Source organism: Pongo abelii, chromosome 4 (assembly GCF_028885655.2).
Source record: "Pongo abelii isolate AG06213 chromosome 4, NHGRI_mPonAbe1-v2.0_pri, whole genome shotgun sequence".
In the NCBI taxonomy this organism is placed as follows: Eukaryota; Metazoa; Chordata; class Mammalia; order Primates; family Hominidae; genus Pongo; species Pongo abelii.
The window spans coordinates 90613028-90635748 of NC_071989.2; the positions used below are offsets into that span (position 1 = coordinate 90613028).

The 22721-nt window shown below is 38.9% G+C and overlaps 1 protein-coding gene across 1 annotated transcript in view; it reads left to right on the top strand.

The window, feature by feature from the left end:
* Positions 1–18474: 18474 nt before the first annotated feature.
* XRCC4 (X-ray repair cross complementing 4) overlaps positions 18475–22721 on the top strand; it is a 310135-nt gene continuing 305888 nt past the window's right edge. Inside the window, exon 1 of the mRNA XM_054555079.1 lies at positions 18475–18498. The gene's annotated coding sequence lies outside the window, so the exon portion shown is untranslated. The remainder of the gene's footprint in view (positions 18499–22721) is intronic.

The window sequence follows — 22721 nt, forward strand, 5'->3', positions numbered from 1 at the left end:
TAGTTGTAGAACACCCTAAATTTCAAAGCATATTCCATGAAGGAGCTTCCAAATAATGAGGATTCTGTGGTGGTCCTTGGCAACAAACATTTATTAGTCGCTTATAACTATCCTCTTTTCTCTCCATACCTCTACCTCATCCCTAACCCACTCTATCAAAAATGAGATGAGAAGTCAGCCAGACTGAATGGTTGCTGCTCCCTTGTTGATTCTGAATTCCCAACTTTCTGCCTTTATTTTTCTGTCTTTTACCTGGAATAGCTTCTCTCCTTTTGCCATATACATATAACCACTCTAATCATAAGGCCCAGTTTACAGCTTCTCCATCCAGGGAGGCTTTCCTGACTCTGTTAATTGGAAATAACCTTTTATCTGTATGTTCATAACTGTATGGAGTGGCATAATCATCATGATGTATATACATATATTATCTCCCACCCTAGGCCATAGGATGCTTGAGGGCAGGACTAATGAATCTTACTATTATTCAATTGTTAGAAAGATGACTTAGTCAATTTATACTTATTGAAAGAAGAATGAATGAATTAATAAATGAATGTTCATTGTATTCAAATATAAAGTAACAAGAGAACTTGAAAATATCCTTTAAGTCCCATAAGAGAAGAATGGAGTGAAAGACAGTATTTAAGGAAGAAAGATATTTTCAGGGCCCTTATTGCTCTTGTGTATTGTCTAGTTAATGCTAACCTCTTCGCCACTGTCAGTCCTAGAAGGGCAAGCATTTTATTGTCCTCATTCACTGCTACATCCCCAGCCCCCAGCATAGTAATTGGCACATAACAGACACTCAATACATGTTTGCTAAATGAATTACATAGGGAATTTTTTAGAGCAAAGACTCTTTATAGAGAGGGAAATTTTTGAGGCATTAAAAGAAGATAAGATAATACAAACAAAACAAAACCTAAAGCATCTTAAGTCAAATCACTAAAAATGGTCTCCAAATTTCTCTGTGTCTGACCTTGTCTGAGCCTCCTTGAGCTTTGAGCTCTTCCCCTGTACAATGTCAAGCCAGGGAGGCAGCCATAAGTGATAATCTATGTAAACTCAACCACTCTCTCATTACCCCAGAGTAGATTGTAAAAACTGATACTGCCTCTTGAGAGTTCTTTTGGAGAGCACTCTCTACTTCCAAAGTAGCTCCCAAACTTGATAAGATCCAAATCTCTGGAGGAAAGATTAACATCGAACCCAGTGGGGATTTTTAATCACATTTAAACCAGATAACGTGTTATCGGAGTGAAAATTAATCCACACTTCTAGACTATGTTATTTGTGCAACTTGACCCATGGAAATTCATTTAACTAGTTATCTGGTCCTTTTCATGTCATAGGCTTTACTGTCTTGACATCTAAATATTTTTAATTTATGAGTATTCAAATGGCTCTTGATTATGAGAGCTAAAAATTTTATTATTATTTCTTGCTTCATAAAGTAAGTAAAACAATCAAACTCCTAAAGGGAGTATATCAGAATCACATTTCCAATTAGAACTGCAGTTTTATAACATGAGGTATCCAAAGCTGACAACACAAACAAATTGATTCAGTTCTGCATTCAAAATTTAATATCAGCTGGAAGAAATCTACACAAAATTACATAGTATCCTACCTTTATTCAAAGAGATGAAGAATGGTTGATGCATATTTTAATGAACTTTGTAAAACAACTAATCTCTCGCTTGAAATTGCTCACATTTCCAGACAGTTCTTGTGACTTATTATTATTATTTTTTTTTTGAGACGGAGTCTCACTCTGTCGCCCAGGCTGGAGTGCAGTGGCGCGATCTCGGCTCACGGCAAGCTCCGCCTCTCGTGTTCACGCCATTCTCTTGCCTCAGCCTCCCGAGTAGCTGGGACTACAGGCGCCCACCACCGTGCCCGGCTAATTTTTTGTATTTTTAGTAGAGACGTGGTTTCACCGTGTTAGCCAGGATGGTCTCTATCTCCTGACCTCGTGATCCGCCAGCCTTGGCCTCCCAAAGTGCTGGGATTACAGGCGTGAGCCACCGTGCCCGGCCAGTTCTTGTGACTTTTGATGACATCAGATCCTATTTTAAAATAGACAAAAACGTTATTTATAGTGCTAACTATTCACATCTCTTTCCACAAATGATTTTAAATGGAATTCTCATTGATATTTCATTAGAAAAAGAATAGAGAGGATTATCTTCGCTTAACAAACTTTATTTACCTGGTTAATGGAAATGAAAATTATAAATATGATGACAGGAAAAGGAGCTTAAGATTTTCTAATACTTCAAATACCTTAATTTGAAAAGCATTATTCATATGTTAACTACTCAGCCAGGAAACATTTCTCAACCACTAATATGAAATGAGGAAAGCATAGCAAAAAGTGGTTTGTATCCAGTTTCATGCAAATTACTGCAGGTGAATTACTGATTATTTTTATTTATTTATTATAAAGAAAGGCTGTTCCAAAAGATTTATCTGTTAACTTGGCTTGATACTGTTTATAATTATAATAGCTATCAAATTCTATAAAGTTGTTTTAAAAGCATATTAATATCACATTCTCAATTAAACTTCATTTTTACAATATCAAGCGCTAACAGGTGACAGTATAAACAAATTCATTTGGTTCAACCATTTATTTTACTTTAAAATGTTATAATTCCAGCACTTTGTATATGATATGCATATGCAAACTACTCATAGGATGAATTCTAATCTCCAAATACAAACTATAATTACCTACATAATTGCATTTCTGAGTTGGACGAGTGCAGTAAAATAGCTTCAGAATTCTGATGAGAAAAGCCTTCACTCAATATTTTAGGTCTTTTTTATTTTTTTAATGAGACAGGGTCTCTCTCTGTCAGGGTTGTCGAGGCTGCAGTGAGCTGTGATCAGTCCACTGTACCCCCGACCTCCTAGGTTCACGTGATCCTCCTACCTCACCCCCAGAAGTAACTAGGACTACAGGTGCATGCCACAACCCCCAGCTAATATTTATAATTTTTGTAGAGACAGAGTTTTGCCATGTTGCCCAGGCCGGTCTCAAACTCTTAGACTCAGCAATCCGCCTGCCTCAGCCTCCCGAAGTGCTAGGATTACAGGCATGAGCCACCGTGCTCAGTTAGCATTTTAGGTCATTCTTAACTTTCTTTGAAAACACAAAATGGCTAATTTAATGATGAATTCAAATATAATTATATCTTCTAAAGTGTTACATTAGTCAATACATGACAAATAGTCACAAAAACAGCATTTCTTCTCTACATTTATTTACTATTAGAAATGTGATGAATAGGGACATAGATGAAGCTGGAAACCGTCATTCTCAGCAAACTAACACAAGAACAGAAAACCAAACACTGTGTGTTCACACTCATAAGTGGGAGTTGAACAATGAGAACACATGGACACACGGAGGGGAACATCACACACCAGGGCCTGTCGGGGGGTGGGGAGCTAGGGGAGGGACAGCATTAGGAGAAATACCTAATGTAGATGACGGGTTGATGGGTGCAGCAAACCACAATGGGACGTGTATACCTATGTAACAAACCTGCACGTTCTGCACATGTACCCCAGAGCTTAAAGTATAATAATAAAAAAAGGGAGCTGTAATAAACAACAAAAAACTGAAGAAAAAACAAAGAAAGAAATGTGATGAATAGGCCAAAACTATGTTATCACATATTCCCTGTTTTTTGGAAATCAAAATAAACCCATGACGTTGGCAGGGCAGGCATTTTCCCTCCATTTTAAATATGAGAAATCTGAGACATAGCCTGAGTTCCTCAAGATCACATAGTTGGTAAGAAGAAGACAGAGAGAGCTACATTAGAGAGAAAGGATCTGTCAGCAAAAAATTAATGAAACATTATGCATTTAGGTCAGCCAGAACTACTACCTCCATTTTCAATATTTTTTTCCAAGAACCCTGATTTGCTTTCTATGGATCACCCTAATTTGTTTTCCCTGTACTTATATGGTAACATGTCCTCCACATGTGACCAGTTTATTCCAATCAGATTTCTATTTTCCGTTGTCCTCAGATTCAAGTGCTGGCATATCCTTACACAGTTCTTTTTAGGTTGTCAATCAAAGGTCCTACAACTCTTCCTTTTGAAGCACTTTGTACCTCAGAGAAATCGGAAGGCCAGAAATAAAATTCTACTAGGTCAAAAACATGTTCTAGGAAGAAACTTGCTTTGTATATAGTCATTCAACAAACATTCACTTGATTTTTACCATATATCTGACAATGGCTGAGGACGTTACTCCCCAGCCAACAGATAACTACAGTGTACCATGTTATATGCTCTAATAGAAGCAATACATTAGAAAGCTCCCAGGAGGGGGTTAGAAAACACTGAGGAGGTTAGGGAAGGCTAATAGAGAAGAGAACAATTGACACAGCCATCAGAAGACGAAAAGGAATCAGCAAGTAAAGAAAGTAAAGAGCAATTTGAGCAAAGAAGAGGGCTGGCCGGCCTGGTGTGGCACTGATAAGAATCTGACACCCTCTGGTAGAATGAGATAGGTCCCACAGAGCAGGAATTTAGGATAGGTCAGATGACTTGTAAATCCAAATTTCATGCCATATTAAAAACCTGACCTTGTTCCTGAGGTAAAGGTGAGCCACTGAAGGTTTTTAAGCTGCAGTGTGCTTAGACTTGCATTTTAGAACGATCATTCTGGGGGCATATAATGAAAGGGAGAAGAAGACTGTAGATAATTTGAGGACCTTTTTATACCGCATTGTGAGAAGATGAAATTCTCAACTTTTGAGGTGGGAGGGGCAGAAAGGAGGAGATAAAGAGACAAGAAATATTTGAAAAATAGACTCATCTTATGCCTTGATGAGGAAAGTGAGTCAGCGAGGATTCCAAGGTCTCTGGCCTGGCTGTTGGTGAGTTCCAACAGCATCAGCAGAGAGAGAGAGAGAACTCAGGAGCTGGTCTAAGAGACAAGACACTGAGTTGCGTTACAGCACTATGATCAAGCTTGCTTGTGTCCAGATTGTTCTTCCAAGTCAATATTATAGCTGAAATTTTTTAAAAAGAAAAAGTTACCTCTTAGAGACCTGTCAAGAGTGTAAGTTACTTGAACACTAAGTCTGTGGGCTGTCTGTTCTGAGCCTGGCTTCAGTTTCTCTATGTACTCCATTTCTAGAATATTAGTAGGCACCAGAGAAAGAATCCACTGTTATCTTCCAAATCAGCATCTTGGCCTCACGGGGAAAGAGCCCACCCAGCGGGTTTTTAATTGCCTGTATAGCTAACCATTCAAATATCTGTGCTGTCTTCTCTTTTTTTGAATGGCATGACTCATCAGACCACCAGGTAAAAAGCCCCAGGTCAGCAACCCAGCAGCCAGGGAGTGCATACATAATGGTTCTTAAAGTCTCTCATTTCAAGTTTTTGTAGTTTGTTCTTGACAAGCAGAAAGCAGCTTTTACGTAGTACAGATTTATTGAGATACCACAAGCCTCACCCAGTTGAGATTAAGCCTAATATGAAAACACAAATTGGTTTTCCATGCTAAGAAAACCAAAGCTATTGACATTTCCTCAGAGCCCAATATTTCATCACATGGACTAAAGCCTCTGTCTTAGTCGTAGGTCATATGTCAACAGGAGAGTGGTTTATTTTTTTAACCATGTGTCACATGACCCAACTACATCATCTGTAGTAAATTTCTGGAGTGAACCAGACAACTAGGACCCTCTTTCAAACACAAATCCTGAGAGAAGGTCAAATTGGCAGCTGTTGTGTTTCTCTGAATGGGCTGTTGTAATTTAAATGGCTCATTCCATGGGGAGCTAAGGAAAGTGACATAACCCAGAAGAAGCTCGGAAGTGAGAGTGTTTGTGGGGGTGGCTGCCCTCCAATCCTGAGTTTGTGGAGTCAATGAATGTGCTTCAGGAGTAGTACTAGGAGCTCAGGACAAGCTTCTTGGGAGGTTTCTTTAAAAGGAAAAGAGAAGTTAGGCTGCAAATAGGTGGATATGATGGCAGACTGTTCTTAATATTGTCTTCCTCAGAAAGTATTTTTAAGTAACTAATTATAGATGTCTGTTATGTTACATTCTCTATTGTGAGAAAAGAGGAAGTTGGACATCTTGAACCAAATCCGTAATACAGTGAATGGAAGGCGCCTAGACAGCAGTAACAGGCAAAGATCAAGCTGATTCTAGTAAACTGCTTTAACTCAGCCAAGAAGAATATCACTAAGCACTCCCTAATTTCTTTCTTTTCTTTTCATTTTTTTTAAGTAGAGATTGTTACAAAGGACCTAAAACCAGACATGCAAACTATCACTTCAATATGGTGGTCAAATTTTCTCATGAAGTGTGGATCTTAATTTTTATTCTAAAATTTCAATCTTTAAACCGTACACTGAATCAGTTTTTCTTTACACTAAATGGTATCGTTCATCTAGCATTCAAGAATGCCTGATATACTTGGTTTGTTGTATCATACTCCGAGTGGCACAATGCTATATTAAAACCCTTAATGCATAACTCCTTTTTTTTCTTTTTTTATTTTTTTTGAGATGGAGTCTTTCTCTGTCGCCCAGGCTGGAGTGCAGTGGCGTGACTTGGCTCACTGCAACCTCCGCCTCCTGGGTTTAAGCGAGTCTCCTGCTTCAGACTCCCGAGTAGCTTGGGTTACAGGTGACCGCCACCATACTCAGCTAATTTTTTTGTATTTTTAGTAGACACAGGGTTTCACCATGTTGGCCAGGCTGGCCTTGAACTCCTGACCTAAAGTGATCTGCCTGACTTGGCCCCCCAAAGTGCTAGGATTACAGGCATGAGCCACCACACCCCGCCAGGCATAACTCTTAATATTGGCTGAATACTCAAGGCAGGATTTTTACTATTTATTATTAATAGTTTTTGAAGAAAACTAATTATCATGATCTTTTGGTTGGGCTAAGAGCATGTTATAAATTAATATTTTATTAATTACATTGAACAGTAGTGTGTACAATAAATATCTTGGATATTTTCTAGTTAAAGACTTTCACTTATAAGGTTAAGATTGCTATTAAAGCTAACATTTATGATAGGATCATAATAAGATTAAGAAAGTTTTTAAGGACTCTGCCTCCGTAAAAGCATAAAGTTACTGAGTGAAAGGATCTAATGATCATGGTATAAGGTCATTTGCCATATTCCGCACCTTACCATGAACTCTGAGTTTATATTCCGAGTGATATACAGTACCAATTTCGATTCCAAAGGGTCTGGAAGTTACTCATATTTAATCATTTATGTTATATATTGAACCAATTTCTCATCCTCTGTGAGGACTGTCTCTTAAGTTTTGTAAGCCTGAAATTTCCCCCTAGGGCCATGTCCATCTGTACCCAAGTGCTCTGCGTTTCTTGGATCAAGGTGTTCTATTTACAGGCTTTGAATTGCCATGCAGCGTCCATTGATTTCAGACCATGGGTGAAAGTTTGGATATAAAAGTCATTATCACTTGCCTGTGGACCTCCATAGACATGGGGTCTCATCCTACTGTGTTCCTACCCTCATTTGACTCTCAAATCCAGGACTACTTCTTTAGCATAGCTTGGAAGCGGAGCACACCCAACGAAGCTTTAATGACTGATTCCAAAATGATGATTTCAGAGTAAACATGGGAATCTCATCAGGCCTTCATCTGGAGCTCTTTTCCAAAGTAAATAGTTAGGTAGGTAGTCTGCTGTCATGGAGGTGAAGCATAACTTCCTGCTAAGCTTGTCCTATAGTAGCTTCTTTCCAAAGGGCGCTATTTTTGTTTGCTGGACTCAGAATTGGAACAGTGGAGGAGGAGCGAGATGGCCAAATGGAAACCTCTACTGATTGTCCTCCCCGTAGGAACACCACATTGAATAATTGCCCACACAAAAAAGCACCTTCATGATATCCAAAAATCAGGTGAGTGACCACGGTACCTGGTTTTAACCTCAGATCACTGAAAGAGGCACTGAAGAAGGTAGAAAAGACAGCCTTGAATTGCTGATACCACCCCACCCTCATCTCCCAGCAGCTGCCATGTGGTGCTGAGAGATCTGTGTTCTTGGTGGGGAGAATGCAGTGATTGTGGGACTTAGCATTGGAACTCAGTGCTGCCCTGTCAGAAAAGCAACACTGTATAGAACTCAGTCAATGCCTATGGAGGGAGCATATACACCAGCCCTAGCCAGAGTGGACTCACCCATCCCAGTTGTTGGACCCTTTCTTCTAGCAAGCCCCACCACCGTGGGCTAAGATGCTATAGGGTCCTAAGTAAACTTGAAAGACAGTCTAGGCCAAGAGGACTGCAATTCCTTGGGAAGTCCTGGTGCTGTGCTGGACTCAGAGAAAGTAGACTTGGGGAGTACGTGACCCAGCGAGACACTGGCTAGGACAGCCGAGGGTGTGCTTGCACCACTGCTCCCAAAACCCCAGGTAGCACAGCTCACAGCTCTGGGAGAGACTTCTTTCTGCTTGAAATGAGGAGAAGGAAGAATAAAGAGGACTTTGTCTTGTAACTTGGATACCAGCTCAACCACAGTAGGATAGAGCACTAGGCGGAGACTTGAGGCCCCCATTCCAGGCCCTAGCTCCTAATGTTATTTCTAGACACACCCTGGGCCAGAAGAGAACCAGCTGCCTTGAAGAGAAGGACTCAGTCCTGCCACAATTCATTAACTACTGACTAAAGAGCCCTTTGGCCCTGCATAGTTAGCAGTGGTAGCTAGACAGTACTTGCTATGGGCCTTGGGTGAGATTCAGAGACATGCTGGCTTCAAGTGTGACTCAGCACATCCCCAGCTATGCTGGCTATGGTGAGAGACTCCTTCTGCTTGAGAAAAGGAGGGGGAAGAGTAAAGGGGACTTTGTCTTGAAGCTTAGTTACCATATTGGCCACAGAGGGATAGAGAACCAAGTGGGCTCTTGGGGTCCATGATTCCAGGCCTTGGCACATGGATGGTATTTCTGGACTTTTCCTGGGCTAGAGGGGAGCACTGTCCTGAAGGGAGAGTTCCAGGCTCAACAGCATTCATCACAAGCTGACTGAAGGATCCTTGGGCCTTGAGTGAACACTGATGTATTTGCTGCAGGCCTGGGGCAGTGGTGGGCCCTGGTTTTCTTTCTACTTTGGTTTTGTTTTTATTCTCTAGGTCTTGGCTTAACCTGGTCCCTGCCTCTCACTGCTTAAATAGAGTAGTTTAAAGAACACTGATTAATGGATTAATATCAAATTGAAAAGAGCACTTCCAAAACCTGTGCAGAGTATCTCCCTTGCTCTGTTCTCATATTCATCTATTCCAATGACTTGGAGAGGACAGTGTGCTTGTCAAATTTTCAAACTCTATACAGTAGAACTGATATTAATATATTTTATATTTATTCAGTGCTTTGCCATTTCAAAAAATTTCAGGATATGGTATCTCACTTGATTCCAGGAGTGATAGGCACAGATGAAAAGATCAATTTCAGTTCAGTATGAAGGACAGCTTTCCATAAATTGGCCTGTCCAAATGAAACACCAAGCTTCACAAAGAAGTAAGTTCCACACAGTGAAGACAGTTTTAGTAAACAGTAAAAGTTGACTCTCAGGGATTTTGTAGAAAGATCCTTGGTTTGAGTGAAAGCTTGGATTAAATGGCTGTGTGTGTGTGTGTGTGTGTGTGAGAGAGAGAGAGAGAGAGAGAGAGAAGAGAAGAGAAGAGAAGAGAAGAGAAGAGAAGAGAAGAGAAGAGAAGAGAAGAGAAGAGAAGAGAAATACAGATTAATTCAAATATATTATCTAGGGAGAGAGAACAATTGAGAACACAGGCTACAGTTTTCTTAAAACCTTTGTTAAGGTAACTCCCAAATACTTTTAATATAGGACCTTAATCACATGTAGTTGAACAATTCAACATTTTTAAGGTTTTATTTCAAAAGATCAAGAAGTCTGAAGTAGTATAGGCCTAGATCATGGTTTCTGGATTACACCAGGGGTGTTGACTCTTCTAAAGATGAAATAGGCCCCAAACTGAAGTGTTAATGAGAATATCTGATGGTTTAAGGGCAAGTGGAAGCAAGATGCGTGTGAAGACTGAAGACATCACACAGGTATGGAAAGAAGGATGCGAGTGTGGAGAGCAGCAGCCTGCAGAAAAAGCTGGGGTGGCCAGTTGAAGGGAGTGGATATCAAACCAGCATGGGGCAGGGCTAGCATGAGGTCACTGCCCTTCTTAATTAGAAGCAGAAAAATTAAACCAAATACCAGAACTGGTTTGCTTTGCTTTTTCCATAGTTGGACTAAATGCCTCCCTTCATGACTCCAAGACCAGCTCCAATGGAATGTTTTAGTGAAATGTTCACTTGGCTTAGTTTAATTTTGCCTTAAAAAATGATCATTCCATGACTTCTTTGAAAATTTTGTTTAATGATTTTGTGATACTGGGGCAGGTGGGGCAAGAAAGGAGCAGTATAAAGGATTTGGCAACTGAACAGACCAGAGTAAAATATTATTCAGTGTGAGCTTCTGTTCTTGTAAGAACAGAAAAATATCCTCTTAAATTTGTTTTGATTATTTGAATATTATTAAACTAAATGCTTATAATAAAGTTAGGCAGAAACATTTAGAAATTACAATTATAATCCAGTTTATTTGTTTAAGAAACACTTGTATGCTATATACCAGGCGTTGTGCTTAGAACAAGTTTTTAAAAAGTAATTTTTAAAGACCTTACAACCTATTGAGCACACACAAAAACACAACTGCATAATTTTAGTTCGTTTTCAGTTTGATAGTAGTAATCTTCCCTTGGGCCAACACATTTTCTTTTAGATTCCACTGAGGTGAGTTTTTTTTTTTTTAAGGTGGTATGTAATATTTTAATCTCTTGCCATCTTTCATATTTGACTCATCAAGAAAAGGTTGTGAAAAGTCTTAGTTTGCCCTTTTTTTTCATCTTACTTTTTTTATCTTACATCTGGATTGCCACTGACAGGAATGCTTTGGTAATATTCCTAGAGATTCCAGATGTTCTTCAAATTTTACCGTATGCCTGCCACTTGGAAAGCGTTCGGTATAGTATATGTTGCTCATTTTTTTTCCAGAGTAACTTGATTATAAATTACAGACAATGCTCTGTAAGTAAGTTAAACACCTAGCACCCAGATCTTGGTTTTGTTGTTGTTTAACCATTCTACATTAAAAAGAACCAGGGTTCCTTGGAGAAACATCTGATTTTAGGACTGGGGCAGGAAATATACAAGATGAGCCTGGAGCATCTTATAGTGTCAGAAGGCAAGGCAGTTCTCAACAACAAAACAATAAAACAAACAGAACCCAAAGACCACAGTGATGGGGACCTGTCAAAAAGACACAGAAGCCAACTGAAAGAGCTCCTAATAGCCAAAGCTGAAACATTTGAGCAACAAAAGAAAGTAGTATTAGATTATAACCCACAGTATAAAATAAATATTTATGACTCCAAATGACATAAAAAAACATGATTGAATAAAAGAATAAGTAGGCGAGACTAGACAATTTTTTCATGCAAAAGAACAAGTCTGCCCTCAAGGAGATGAAGCATAACTCCCTACTCCTTAAGTTTGCTCTGTGTATAATAACTTCTTTCCAAAGAGTAAAATAAGGAAAGGTAAATTAGAGTCACTTTAGAATATAGAACCCTGACAAACACTGCCCCAGCCAGGTGGTCAAGGTTAATGTCAGCAGTCATAAGTCATATAGATAGTATGTACTCTTGATGTGATAAGAGTGGCACTTTACCTCTGTGATCTTTCTCCCAAACACCCATAACTCTACGCTAATCATGAAAAAAAAATTAAACAAATCACTGTCGCAGAACAGTCTATAAAACACTTAACTGGTACACCTCCAAACTATCAAGGCTAATAAAATCAAGAAAAATCTGAGAAACTGTCACAGCTAAGAAGAGCTTAAGGAGACACGATGACTAAATGTAATAGGGTATCTTGATGGGATTTTGGAACAGAAAAAGGACACTAGGAAAAAACTAAGAAAATCTGAATAAAGCATGGACTTTACTTAATAACAATATATCATATTAGTTCATTAATCATGACAAATATTGCATACAAATTTATTGTTATTAATATTTGGGGAAACTGGGCATGAAGTATATGGTAACTCTTTGTATTATCTTCACAATTTTTCTCTATATCTAAAACTATTTTAAAATAAAATTTTATTAAAAGAAATCTAAATATGTGATCTTGTGAGTAAGTAGAAATTCCATTATCCACCTTTCAAAGTTGTAAGATCTGGTGCTGTTTGAGATAAGCTCAGTGTCCAGAATCACTGCATTTTGAAGGTATGAATGATTATATGTCTTGGTGTGTCTTGGAGGCACTTTGTTAATAATGCTTTTTAAAAAAACATTTGTAAAAACAAAAGGTAATGAGCTGTCCATATTCAGAGACATTAATTCCTTTTGATCCCTCAGGCAGCATGACATGTCCTGGTTAAAAGCAATGGATTAACTCTGCTCTGTCCAATACTGTAGCTATTAGCATATGTGATTACTGAGCACTTGAAATGTAGCTGGATAAAACTGAGATGTGCTATTGGTACAAAATACATACTAGATTTTAAAAACAAAAAAACACAAAATATTTTGTTAATAGTTTTTTATACTGTTTACATGTCAAAATTATGTTTTGGATATAGTGGGTTAACTTAATATATTGTTAAAATTTATAACACTTGCTTTTTTTTTATTCTAGTATGGCTAATAGTAGCCACTTGAAATTTAAAAATAGATGTGTAGCTCACATGTCTGTTAGACAGTGCTGGACTAAGTGGATCCTAGGAGACTGGAAGAGTTAATGGATTTCCCAAAAGCAAACAACGTCCCTCAGAGAAATTGTCAGACTCCGTTGTGGGTTTCTAGGCTCTCACCACAAATAGCTGGATATGTGCAACATTAAGGCAATTTCCCGGAGATGACTCTTGCCACCATGAAAAACCACCTGCAGTGACAAGAGGCTTTCTTGATTTTTCTCTTATTTCCTTGAAGATTGTGCTTAAAAAGGAATGTTGGAGAGTAGTTTCTTGAAGGATTTGTGAGTGAGAAAATTAAAATGTATAAGGAAATACGGACGACTATATAGAGCACTTCTAATGCTACCTTTTTTTGGATGGGTTTGCCTTGAAGTTGGAGATGTAGTTTTTTCCAAACCTCATTTGGAACAACATATTTTAAAGCATGAAAATATTCTAAGGCAGTATCAACATTACAATAAAGCAACTGGCAGAAAAATGAAATGTTAACAATTTAGTTGTTTGGACTACAGAGGCTATCAGACAACCAACATGAACAATGCACGGGAGACATCTTACTTTGCTAAATGTAAATTTCCTCTTGGTAGATGAGTGAGAAAGAACAAGTTCCAGCTGGTTGGCAGGTAGGGGGAGGGGGGAAAATGTGTGTGGGTTTTTTTTGAAAAAAATTATTTTCAACAAAATTGTGTTTTTTAAATTGTATTTCCTTGAGTACGTTATCTTGAGAAAAAAAAGAAAAGCCAAACAGAATGTTTTAGTTTTACATAAGCAATATAGGTAGATCTGATCATAAATTCCTAAATTTTACCAAAGTTTGTCATTATAAGCAAGGTAAATCAATTGTCAGTAATTACTGTCACCCTCTGCTCTGAGTGGCTCTTAGAAGGAAATTATCTGAAAAGAGATAAGCCCTGTTTTTTCAAGTAAGAGCCTTGGGAAAAAGGGCTCAGGGTATAGTTTGCCTCACTCTGATGGACAGAATTGAGTGTGGGATGTTAGGAGACGACAGCATAAAAATACTGTGTTATAATTTATTATTTGACTATTCATGCAATGCCACTTACGTTGGCATTGCAGGAGATTTACCTTAAAATTATATCAAATAACCCAGGCTAGCAATCTATGTATTTACACATGCAAGAGATAGATGAGAAAGTGGAGGCACAGGAAGCCAAGTTATTTGTAGTTGTATAGTCACACAGGGAGTCTAGACCAGTGGTCTATAATCCTAGGCTCTTTGTATGAGCCTTCTCTGCCTCTCTTACAAATACCATGCTCAGCGGTCACACCTAACCAGTGTACTAGAAGATTACAAGACACCTAATGCCAGGTTGGAGAAGCACAGGTTGATTGAGCTTGATTCTTTAAGCTGAAAGCAGAAAGTCTGCTTCTACCTTTTTCTGTAGTCTCCTGCCGAGACCATCCCTCCTCAGCATTATGGGAGCTGCTCTCAGGGCTTTGTTAAAGGCTCTGTCTGAGTGGTGTATTTTTGCCTCAGAGGCTCAATTTGATCAATTCATATGCCTATGTAAAAACCACCAAGCTTCTAAAGCGATCACATTAGGCTCACGGTGGGAGTCTCTACACATGAAGAGCAGGACATGTGCCCACTGCATTTCAGCATCTGTGCAGGACAGCCGTGCATGCTGCTCTGCCCTGGGCAGAAGCTGTCTCAGTTGGCCTGCTTTATTCCAGCTCTGAAACCCAAGTCCCGTGCTAAGGGCCAGAGGAGTGGTTCATGCTGCATTAGGCTAGCTCTGCTGAGCAAGGCCGGAGAAACACATCAGTAATAATTTAGCACTCAGCAGCTGCAAGAGTGCAGGCCCCTGCCAAGTGCCAGCCTTTGGTTCTCCTCTCTACCAGGCAGTAGCTAGTTCATTCTCTGGGCACTCAGCCACATTTCAGAGAGAGCCATACTGGTGATGGCTGGGACAGCACAGACACACAGGACAGCACAGACATACAGCCCCCTCAACAAGGCACTACTGTGAACTATCCTGCTCCACAAACTGTGTTTAAGAATTGAGCCATTAGCAACTAAGAGGATACAAAGAATGGTTCACTTAAAGAATTATAAAGCCAGTGATAAAATATAAAGTTCTAAATAAACACATTATAATAAGCAGGATATGATTTAGAATACATGCTGCTGAGTGGCTTCTAAATGAGACCCAATTTTAAATACATAGATTCTGGAGCTCAATTTGTTTCCTAACTGAAAAATAAATAAACAAGCCACCATTTCCTGTCAGATCCCAGGATGGTTTCCTGGAACCAAAACAATCAATCATTCCAAACATAAGATAATCAATGTATTGGAGTGGGGGCGGGGGCAGGCAGGGGCGGGAGGAGAGGTAGGGTTTATGAAGCCTTGGCTGCCTCAGCAGTTTGTAGAAGGCATGTCAAATCTACCCAACATAAAATCTCATTCATATCCCCCTAGTTTTTCACCCTTAATCTCATCTAGATCAGATCTATGATTTCAACCACAAACCTTGTTCACCAGGGCATTATTGCAGCACTCTATTTTTATTGGAAATGGCAGCTCTTATTCCAACAGACCCGTTGGCTTCTGTGTGTGGCAATCTGAGTTTGTGTCAGTTGTCAGCCCAAGGGGTTAAAATTCATTTTAAATAGCAGCACGGTGGGTGCAATCCTTCCTTTCACTTGCCTTGGGAATAATTTAGCAATTTGCATTTAAAGTCACAGAGTCTATTTGGGTTTGAGAGAGCAAATTTTATGACAATTAGACTTTTTTTTTGAAGGTGCAGGAAAAACCAAAATGGCCATTTAATAGACATTGAGCTAATCTGACATGTTGCAGCAAAATTTTTGAAGGCTAACAATAGGTTAATTCTGTAATACTTAAGATAGATGACAATGCTATTGCAGTCAACATGTTTTTTAAATCTGTATACTTTTTTTTTTTTCAAGAAAGAAAGAACCTTGAAGCATCCTGTGGTCTTAATCTCTTAGGAGTTCTAAGGAATTCTTTAGCCAATTAATAAAGTGCCCCTTCACTTGAAGTCTATGAAAGCCAACATTTGTGGTGAGCAGGGAACGTCAGTTAATCACATATTAGGGATGATTCCTTTGTTCATTGTGCGAAAGTGGTTTCTAGAAGACCTTCTTATATTCCCATACACAATATTTATCTTCTGAAAGCCAAATGAATTCAAAGAAGCCAATGTGACCTTTAAATAGTGTTTTTTTTTCTGTCTCTTGGAAAACAATTTAAGGGGTTTCACTATATTAGTGGGATTTCCCCTTTCTTCAGTCCTCAAAAGATTTTTCTTTCATCTTCTTTTTCTTTCTCTCCAGCTACAAAATGTGCTCATTACGGGCCTGTCAGCTACAAAAGGGAGACTTTTTCTTTTTCAGCAGGTATGAAAATCTCAATAGCTTCTTTAATCTCCAGAGACTTCTCTTCTGTTCTATTTAATAAAACTCAGCACTTCAGTTATCAGAGTCATTAGAAGGAAGCAGAATTGGAAGAAGGAGCCTTAATTTATTTTGGTGTCATATGTAATTAAACCATTTTTTTCCCAATGGCTCTACATTTTTCCACTACCTTTTTTTTTCTTTCAGAATATTTCTGAAGAAAATCTCCTCATATGGAAAATGAAGATTAAGCAGCAATAAAATAAAATATCCACTCCTTCAGAAACCAAAATAATTCTATTACCAGGCAATTAGTACAAATAAGTGCCAGGATGCCATTCACCCCCAAATAAACCTGATTCCCTTGAATATCATTGGCACTTTTTTTATTGTCTTTTTCTCTCAACTAATCTGAAACATATTTGATGAGCCAAGTTTGCTTGATGGTCCTGTACAAAAGGATGTGAGTTTGATAACATTAAAGGGCTACAAGTCTCTGTGCACTGTAGACATGACAGAGAAAGTGGATAAAGTGCATCTTCTGAAGCCAAAGTCAGAAATCCAGCACCACGTTAGCATATGGCAACCAAGCTCAATTAATTATTTTTTTCTAGTTAATTATTCCTTAAGGAACCAAAAAAGTTAAAAAGTTGCAATTAGTTGGAAATACAAAATATTCTAAAAATTATCAACCTTAGGTCTTGGGGAAAGTGGATTTCAATGGCTCTCCACTGCCACCCATATCTCGGTACCACAAAATTTAGTGGGTGAGCTATAGAATAAGCCCTCCTCCAATCCTAACTGATGATTAATTCAAATGATTTTTTTTTTTGGAGATGGAGTCTTGCTCTGTTGCCCAGGCTGGAGTGCAGTGGCACAATCTCGGCTCACAGCAACCTCTGACTCAAGGTTAATCCATCAATTGATGATCATTCCTTGTACAGTCAGCTGGTGTTGTGTGACATTCTTCACATGCAGTTGTTGATTCAGTGTATTTAATAAACAGAAACAGAGGTTTTGTAACATGAAGCAAAATTTTCTCTAACTTGCCCTTAGTATCCAAGGTCAATTATTTTATTATAGCTATATAGATTAACCTGACAATCTTTATTCCCTAGAAATCAATGCTAGTTCTCAATAAATCTCTATTCTATATGTAAAATGTATTTAAACATTAACTTTTATGCATTTTTTTCATATTTTTCCACTACATTATTAAAGTGTTCAGGGCTACAATTTCTAGTCTTTATGGAATGAAATCAGAAACATGAATTTCATTGAGGAGTGAATTGGAAACCTGTAAAGATTATGGATGACATATGCACCATATGGAAAACATTGTTCAAAATTCAAATTATACCTTTCAAGTGTCTCTCACATCTCAATATGGTTTTGTTTTTCTAATATAAGAAGGTCAAATCACTGGTATTAGGTGTCTTTTGCCTAGACTGGATATCCTGCAGTACCAAAAGTCTTTTTTGTTTTGTTTTGTTTTTCTGCGTCCACATCTCCTGATATTAGTTTATTCCTTCTCTCTCCCAAACCTACCTCATCCCATGCATTCTCTTCTTCCTGTTCAGCCTTCCTTACCAGAAAAAGAAAACAAAACTCATGATGTCATGGAAAAGTCAACCAAAGTAAACCATACTGACAATTACGTGGAAAACAACAAAAACACAAGTAATTAAAACTAAATTGTAAAGAAAGAGCCAAGATTCCCAGTAATCTGAAAATAAGAGGGGGAAAATCTTACTTTTAAAATTTATTTAAAATGTACAAAGACAACAAAATAGGATATAGGGTAGGTGGCCACAAATGCTGGTGGAGTTTCCTCTAGATGTACTTAAGGAAATGCCACATGTGTGGTATAGCCAAAACCAGTTTCCCTGGCAAGAAGAGAGAGGAGTTATTATACAAATACCACTTTTTATTTTTTTTTTTTTGAGACAGAGTTTCACTCTTGTTGCTCAGGCTGGAGTGTAATGGTGCAATCTTTGCTCACCACAACCTCTGCCTCCCAGGTTCAACAATTCTCCTGCCTCAGTCTCCCAAGTAGCTGGGATTACAGGTGCCAGCCACTACACCCAGCTATTTTTTTCTATTTTTGGTAGAGACAGGGTTTCTCCATGTTGGTCAGGCTGGTCTCAAACTCCCAACCTCAGGTGATCCTCCTGCTTTGGCCTCCCAAAGTGCTGGGATTACAGGCATGAGCCACCACACCTGGACAGTACCACTTTTTTATACAAACATATTTCACTGGTTTCAACACTGATAGCATTCATTGTTGCTTTCTTCTTTTTAGCCTACAAAAATCTGAGGTATATGACATGAAGAGTTCTGACCCTGGTGTCAAACCATCTAGGTCTCAGCCTGGAGCCACCACTTTCTAACACTGTGACTAGTCACTCAATTTCACGAAGCCTTATTTTATTCAGCTACAAAATGGGAATAACAATAATATTTACTTCATAGGATTATTGTGAGGTGTTAATAAGATCATGAATGGAAAGCAACATGTCTGACACACCTCAAGTATGCCACGAACCTCACAGTTATTAGCACTGTTATTTTTATTATTATTAAACTCTATGACTTGAGCTCTTGAATCAGAAGACACTCTACAGTGCCCATTCCATTGGGGTTGCAAATTTTTCATCTTAAAATCCTTCTATACTAGTGGTTCTCAGGCTTTAGTCTGCATCAGAATCACCTAGAAGGCTTGCTAAAATCACAGATTGCTAGGCTCCACTCTTAGAGTTTCTGATTTAAAAGTTTGGGGTGGGCCCAAGACTCAGCATTTCCAACAATTTTCCAATAGTAATGATGCCACTAGTCATGGATCACACTCCGGTGTTCTATACCAGGGATTGGCAAACTTTTTGTATAAAGTTTCAGATTGACCATTACTAAATACATCTCTAAAATATTCTAGTCCCTTAAGTCAAATGAGGGAAGTGAATTAGAGCAGTGGTTTTCAAACATTTTCTAACAGTGAGGCCCTTTCTTTAAATAAAGTCTTATGCAGAATTCAAAAACTGCTACCCAAATGGGAGCCCAAAACTCTGCTTTCCTTCTTCTGCAACTCATGAATTATCTATGCCTTGAAGGAGAAAGAACAGTTTGAAAATTACTGGCAGTGGTGATCTGGAGACTGGAATTAGTCAAGAACACAGGTTTGGTGTCTGACAGACATGGATTCCTGTTCAAACTCTGCTGCATCCACTCTCTATCTGACCATGGATAAGTTACTTAACTTAGTAAACTTCATTTTTCTCATTTATACACAGAATAATAACAGCACTGATCTCATTGGGTTGTTTCCAGAACTAAGAGATAGTGCATTGGAAGTCCCCAGCACGGTTTCTGGCACTGTGAGAGCTCACATGTTAACAGTGATTAAGGTTCTTTATACAATTCTTTGATTTAAGAAGCCATCAAAAAACTTCAAAAATCTTTCTCCCCTCCTCTTTTCTCTTGTGGGATACACTTCAATTAGGCCTTACACCCAGGAGTAAGGGATAAAAGAACAAGTGATTAAATCATTTCTATGATCTTAATTACCACTAATTTAATGAAACCCTTAGTGTGGCAGAATAAAATGGTTTCTGCAAGTCTGTTATATCAAAAGACCATTTCGGGAGTAGAGAGATTGTCAAGGTAAGCTGGCAGGAATTATAAGCATCTTTTGATTCCCATCCACATGTCGTTCCTCATTATAAAAAGATGACCTATGAATTATCTAGCAACATCTGGATACTTTGAGGGATCTTCCAAGAACTCTCTTAAGAAAAGATTTGAACATACAAAGTGCCTGATAAATAAATGCATAATTATGACTTTTCAGGTAGAGTTGAATGCCACTTTTGTCAAGTCTTTCAGCGTTCTCCAGGATTTAAAACATCACTAAGCTGTTGCTTGACCTCATCTAGTTGTTCGTCCTAGTAAGAAGATGGGAAGCATTCATGCAGCCACCTTTCTAGAAGATGTTATTAGGAGGGGCGCTTGACAATGAGCCTTCCTAGAATCTCTGGTGGGTATAATACTGTGTAATTGTGAGAGTTTCTGGAGTGCCCTCATGTCCTTGAACTCATGTCTGCTCCCCAAAGGGAGTGTGTTTGGTATAGTGTTTTTAGTTTCAAACAACGGGCACAAAATCAGCTCATTCAAGCAAAATAAATAAATAAATGAAAAGCAATAGGAAAGTTAAAACTTTTGAGGGTTTTCATGATTATCTGATCAGAGTGTTGCCATTAACGCACCTTAAATCCACTTACTCCAAGCCAGGTTTCAAATACCTGGCAGAAAGAATCTGAGTGCCTAGGTGGGCTAGGTGTCACCCACACCTAGAAGAATTGGCCCCATGTGTGGCAGTTCTCAGAGAAGCAGGAAAATGAAGCTGGATTGGTGCCTCAAGAGGGTCCAGTACAGAAAACATGTGCCAACTACACATCACTGAAGTACATGTGATCTCCACGAAAGTGCCAGAGATGAGGACAGAGATCTAACTTCTACAAAAGGAAGATGTCCATTTTTTTGTCATTGTTGTTGTTGAATTTAATCAGACTAAAATGTTTTTATTTGCTAAAGAAAAACTCAGTACGGTGCTTACACCTGCATTTTGATGGCCAGGCCATAGCAGATGTTTCATGGCCTCTGTATTCAATAGTTCATTTACATTGAAATGCTGGGAATATGGAAGCTGTATTAGATGTTCCTTAGGGACTGGGTGAAATTATGGTAGATGCTCTCTTGAAAGAGTCCCCTGGAACCTGTTTCTTATCTGGAGAAGTGAGTAAAACAAATACTCATCAATAGCAATAGGAACAGCTTCTTATTTACAAAATTGAGCCCTCTTATAAGAGTCCCTTTCGCTGTAACAGTATTAATAAAATAACCGGCCCATCTCTAAGCCTTGCAGGGTTTTCCAGTGAATGACCCTAGAACTGTCTCCAGCAACAATCTAGATGGACCTTGTCCTGGTTGGAGCGGTTGGGGCTGTGTCTGAACTCAATTTCTCATAGGAACTTGAATCCCCCAAATCACCAGGTGCTGAGAGGCTCGTACCTTCTATCAGTGCCCCCAACTAACTGACTTATTTTGCTTGGCAGCTGAATGTAAAACATTCATTCCCCCAACCAAAGGTGCTTTCACACCTGACCTGTAAAAAGGATGAGGAAGCAGTGCAAGGTCCCTTTCCTGGAGCACAGCTGTGTACAGGCCCAACCATGCCTTTCTGAAAGGTGTGATGCAACTGGTTACCCATGAACCAGCTCACCGCTTGGCTCCACATTCTCATCCTCAGTAAACTTGTGTTAACTCTGGATTCTTTGCCCAACACATACTTATGCCTGAAGTCACATTTAGAAAGGTTACAGAAATCAAGAGACTAGAGGTAGAATTAAATGAGATTTGCCTGCATTTTTGTTTTTGTTCTCAGAGAGGAGTACAAGTAATAATTGTTAAAGGGCCAGGGTCTCCCTCTGTTGCCCAGGCTGGTCTCAAACCATCCCATGGCCTTGGTCTCCTCAAGTGCTGGGATTACAAGTGTGAGCCACCGTGCCCAGCCCCAACATTCTTAAGAGGCAAAAAAGTGGTGTTTGGCAGAAGACTTCCATGATGTGTTTTCGAGGGAGTTTAATTGTTGCTCTTAGGTTACATGTATGCAGGGGATTGAACATCTTTATGATTAAGAGTGTTCCTTTCTTTCCATTTCACATGTATTTGCTTCCAGTAAGCCCGGGGTACAAAGACAAGAGATGAATAGAATATTGATTCAAGGTTCTGTGTGGATTCAGGGCAAAGGTCTTGCAAGTATGATTCTCTGTTTTGTTTTTTTTTTCTTGTTGTTGTTATTGTTGTTGTTTGAGACAGGGCCTTTTTCTGTCACCCAGGCTGGAATGCAGTGGTGCAATCATTGTAACCTCAAACTCCTGGGCTCAGGCAATCCTCCTGCCTCAGCCTCTGGAGTAGCTAAGACTACAGGTATGTGCCACCACGCCCAGCTATTTTTTTTTTCTTTTTTTGTAGAAATTAGGTCTTGCTATGTTACTCAGGTTAGTCCTGAACTCATGGCCTGAAGTAATTCTCCTGCTTTGGCCTTCCAAAGTGTTGGGATTACAGGTGGCAGCCGTTGCACCTGTTCACAAGTATGATTATCTCTTTGTCATTTCTCTGCAGAGAATGTTTTCTCCTCTTTTCCTACTATGCAATCCAAGTCTCCAAATCCCTACTTTGATTTAACTTCCACTTTTCAGTTATGACACTTCTTTACCATCTACCTGAACACCACTGAAGGGAGAGTAAAAACATAATAATTAGCCAGTTAGGATGCAAATTTTTTACTTTGATGGCTGCTCAGCTTTAAACTCTTTTCCTATATGAGGACTCTGTCATTGTGTGAATCTTGGTGGAGGATAAGGGCTTTCTTCTCTACAAAAGTAGAGAGGACCAGATAACTTGCACTACTTATCCCTTGACAGCTAGGGCACTATCATAAGATTTGAACTTGACCAATAAGAATTATCACTGGAGGCTGGGCGCG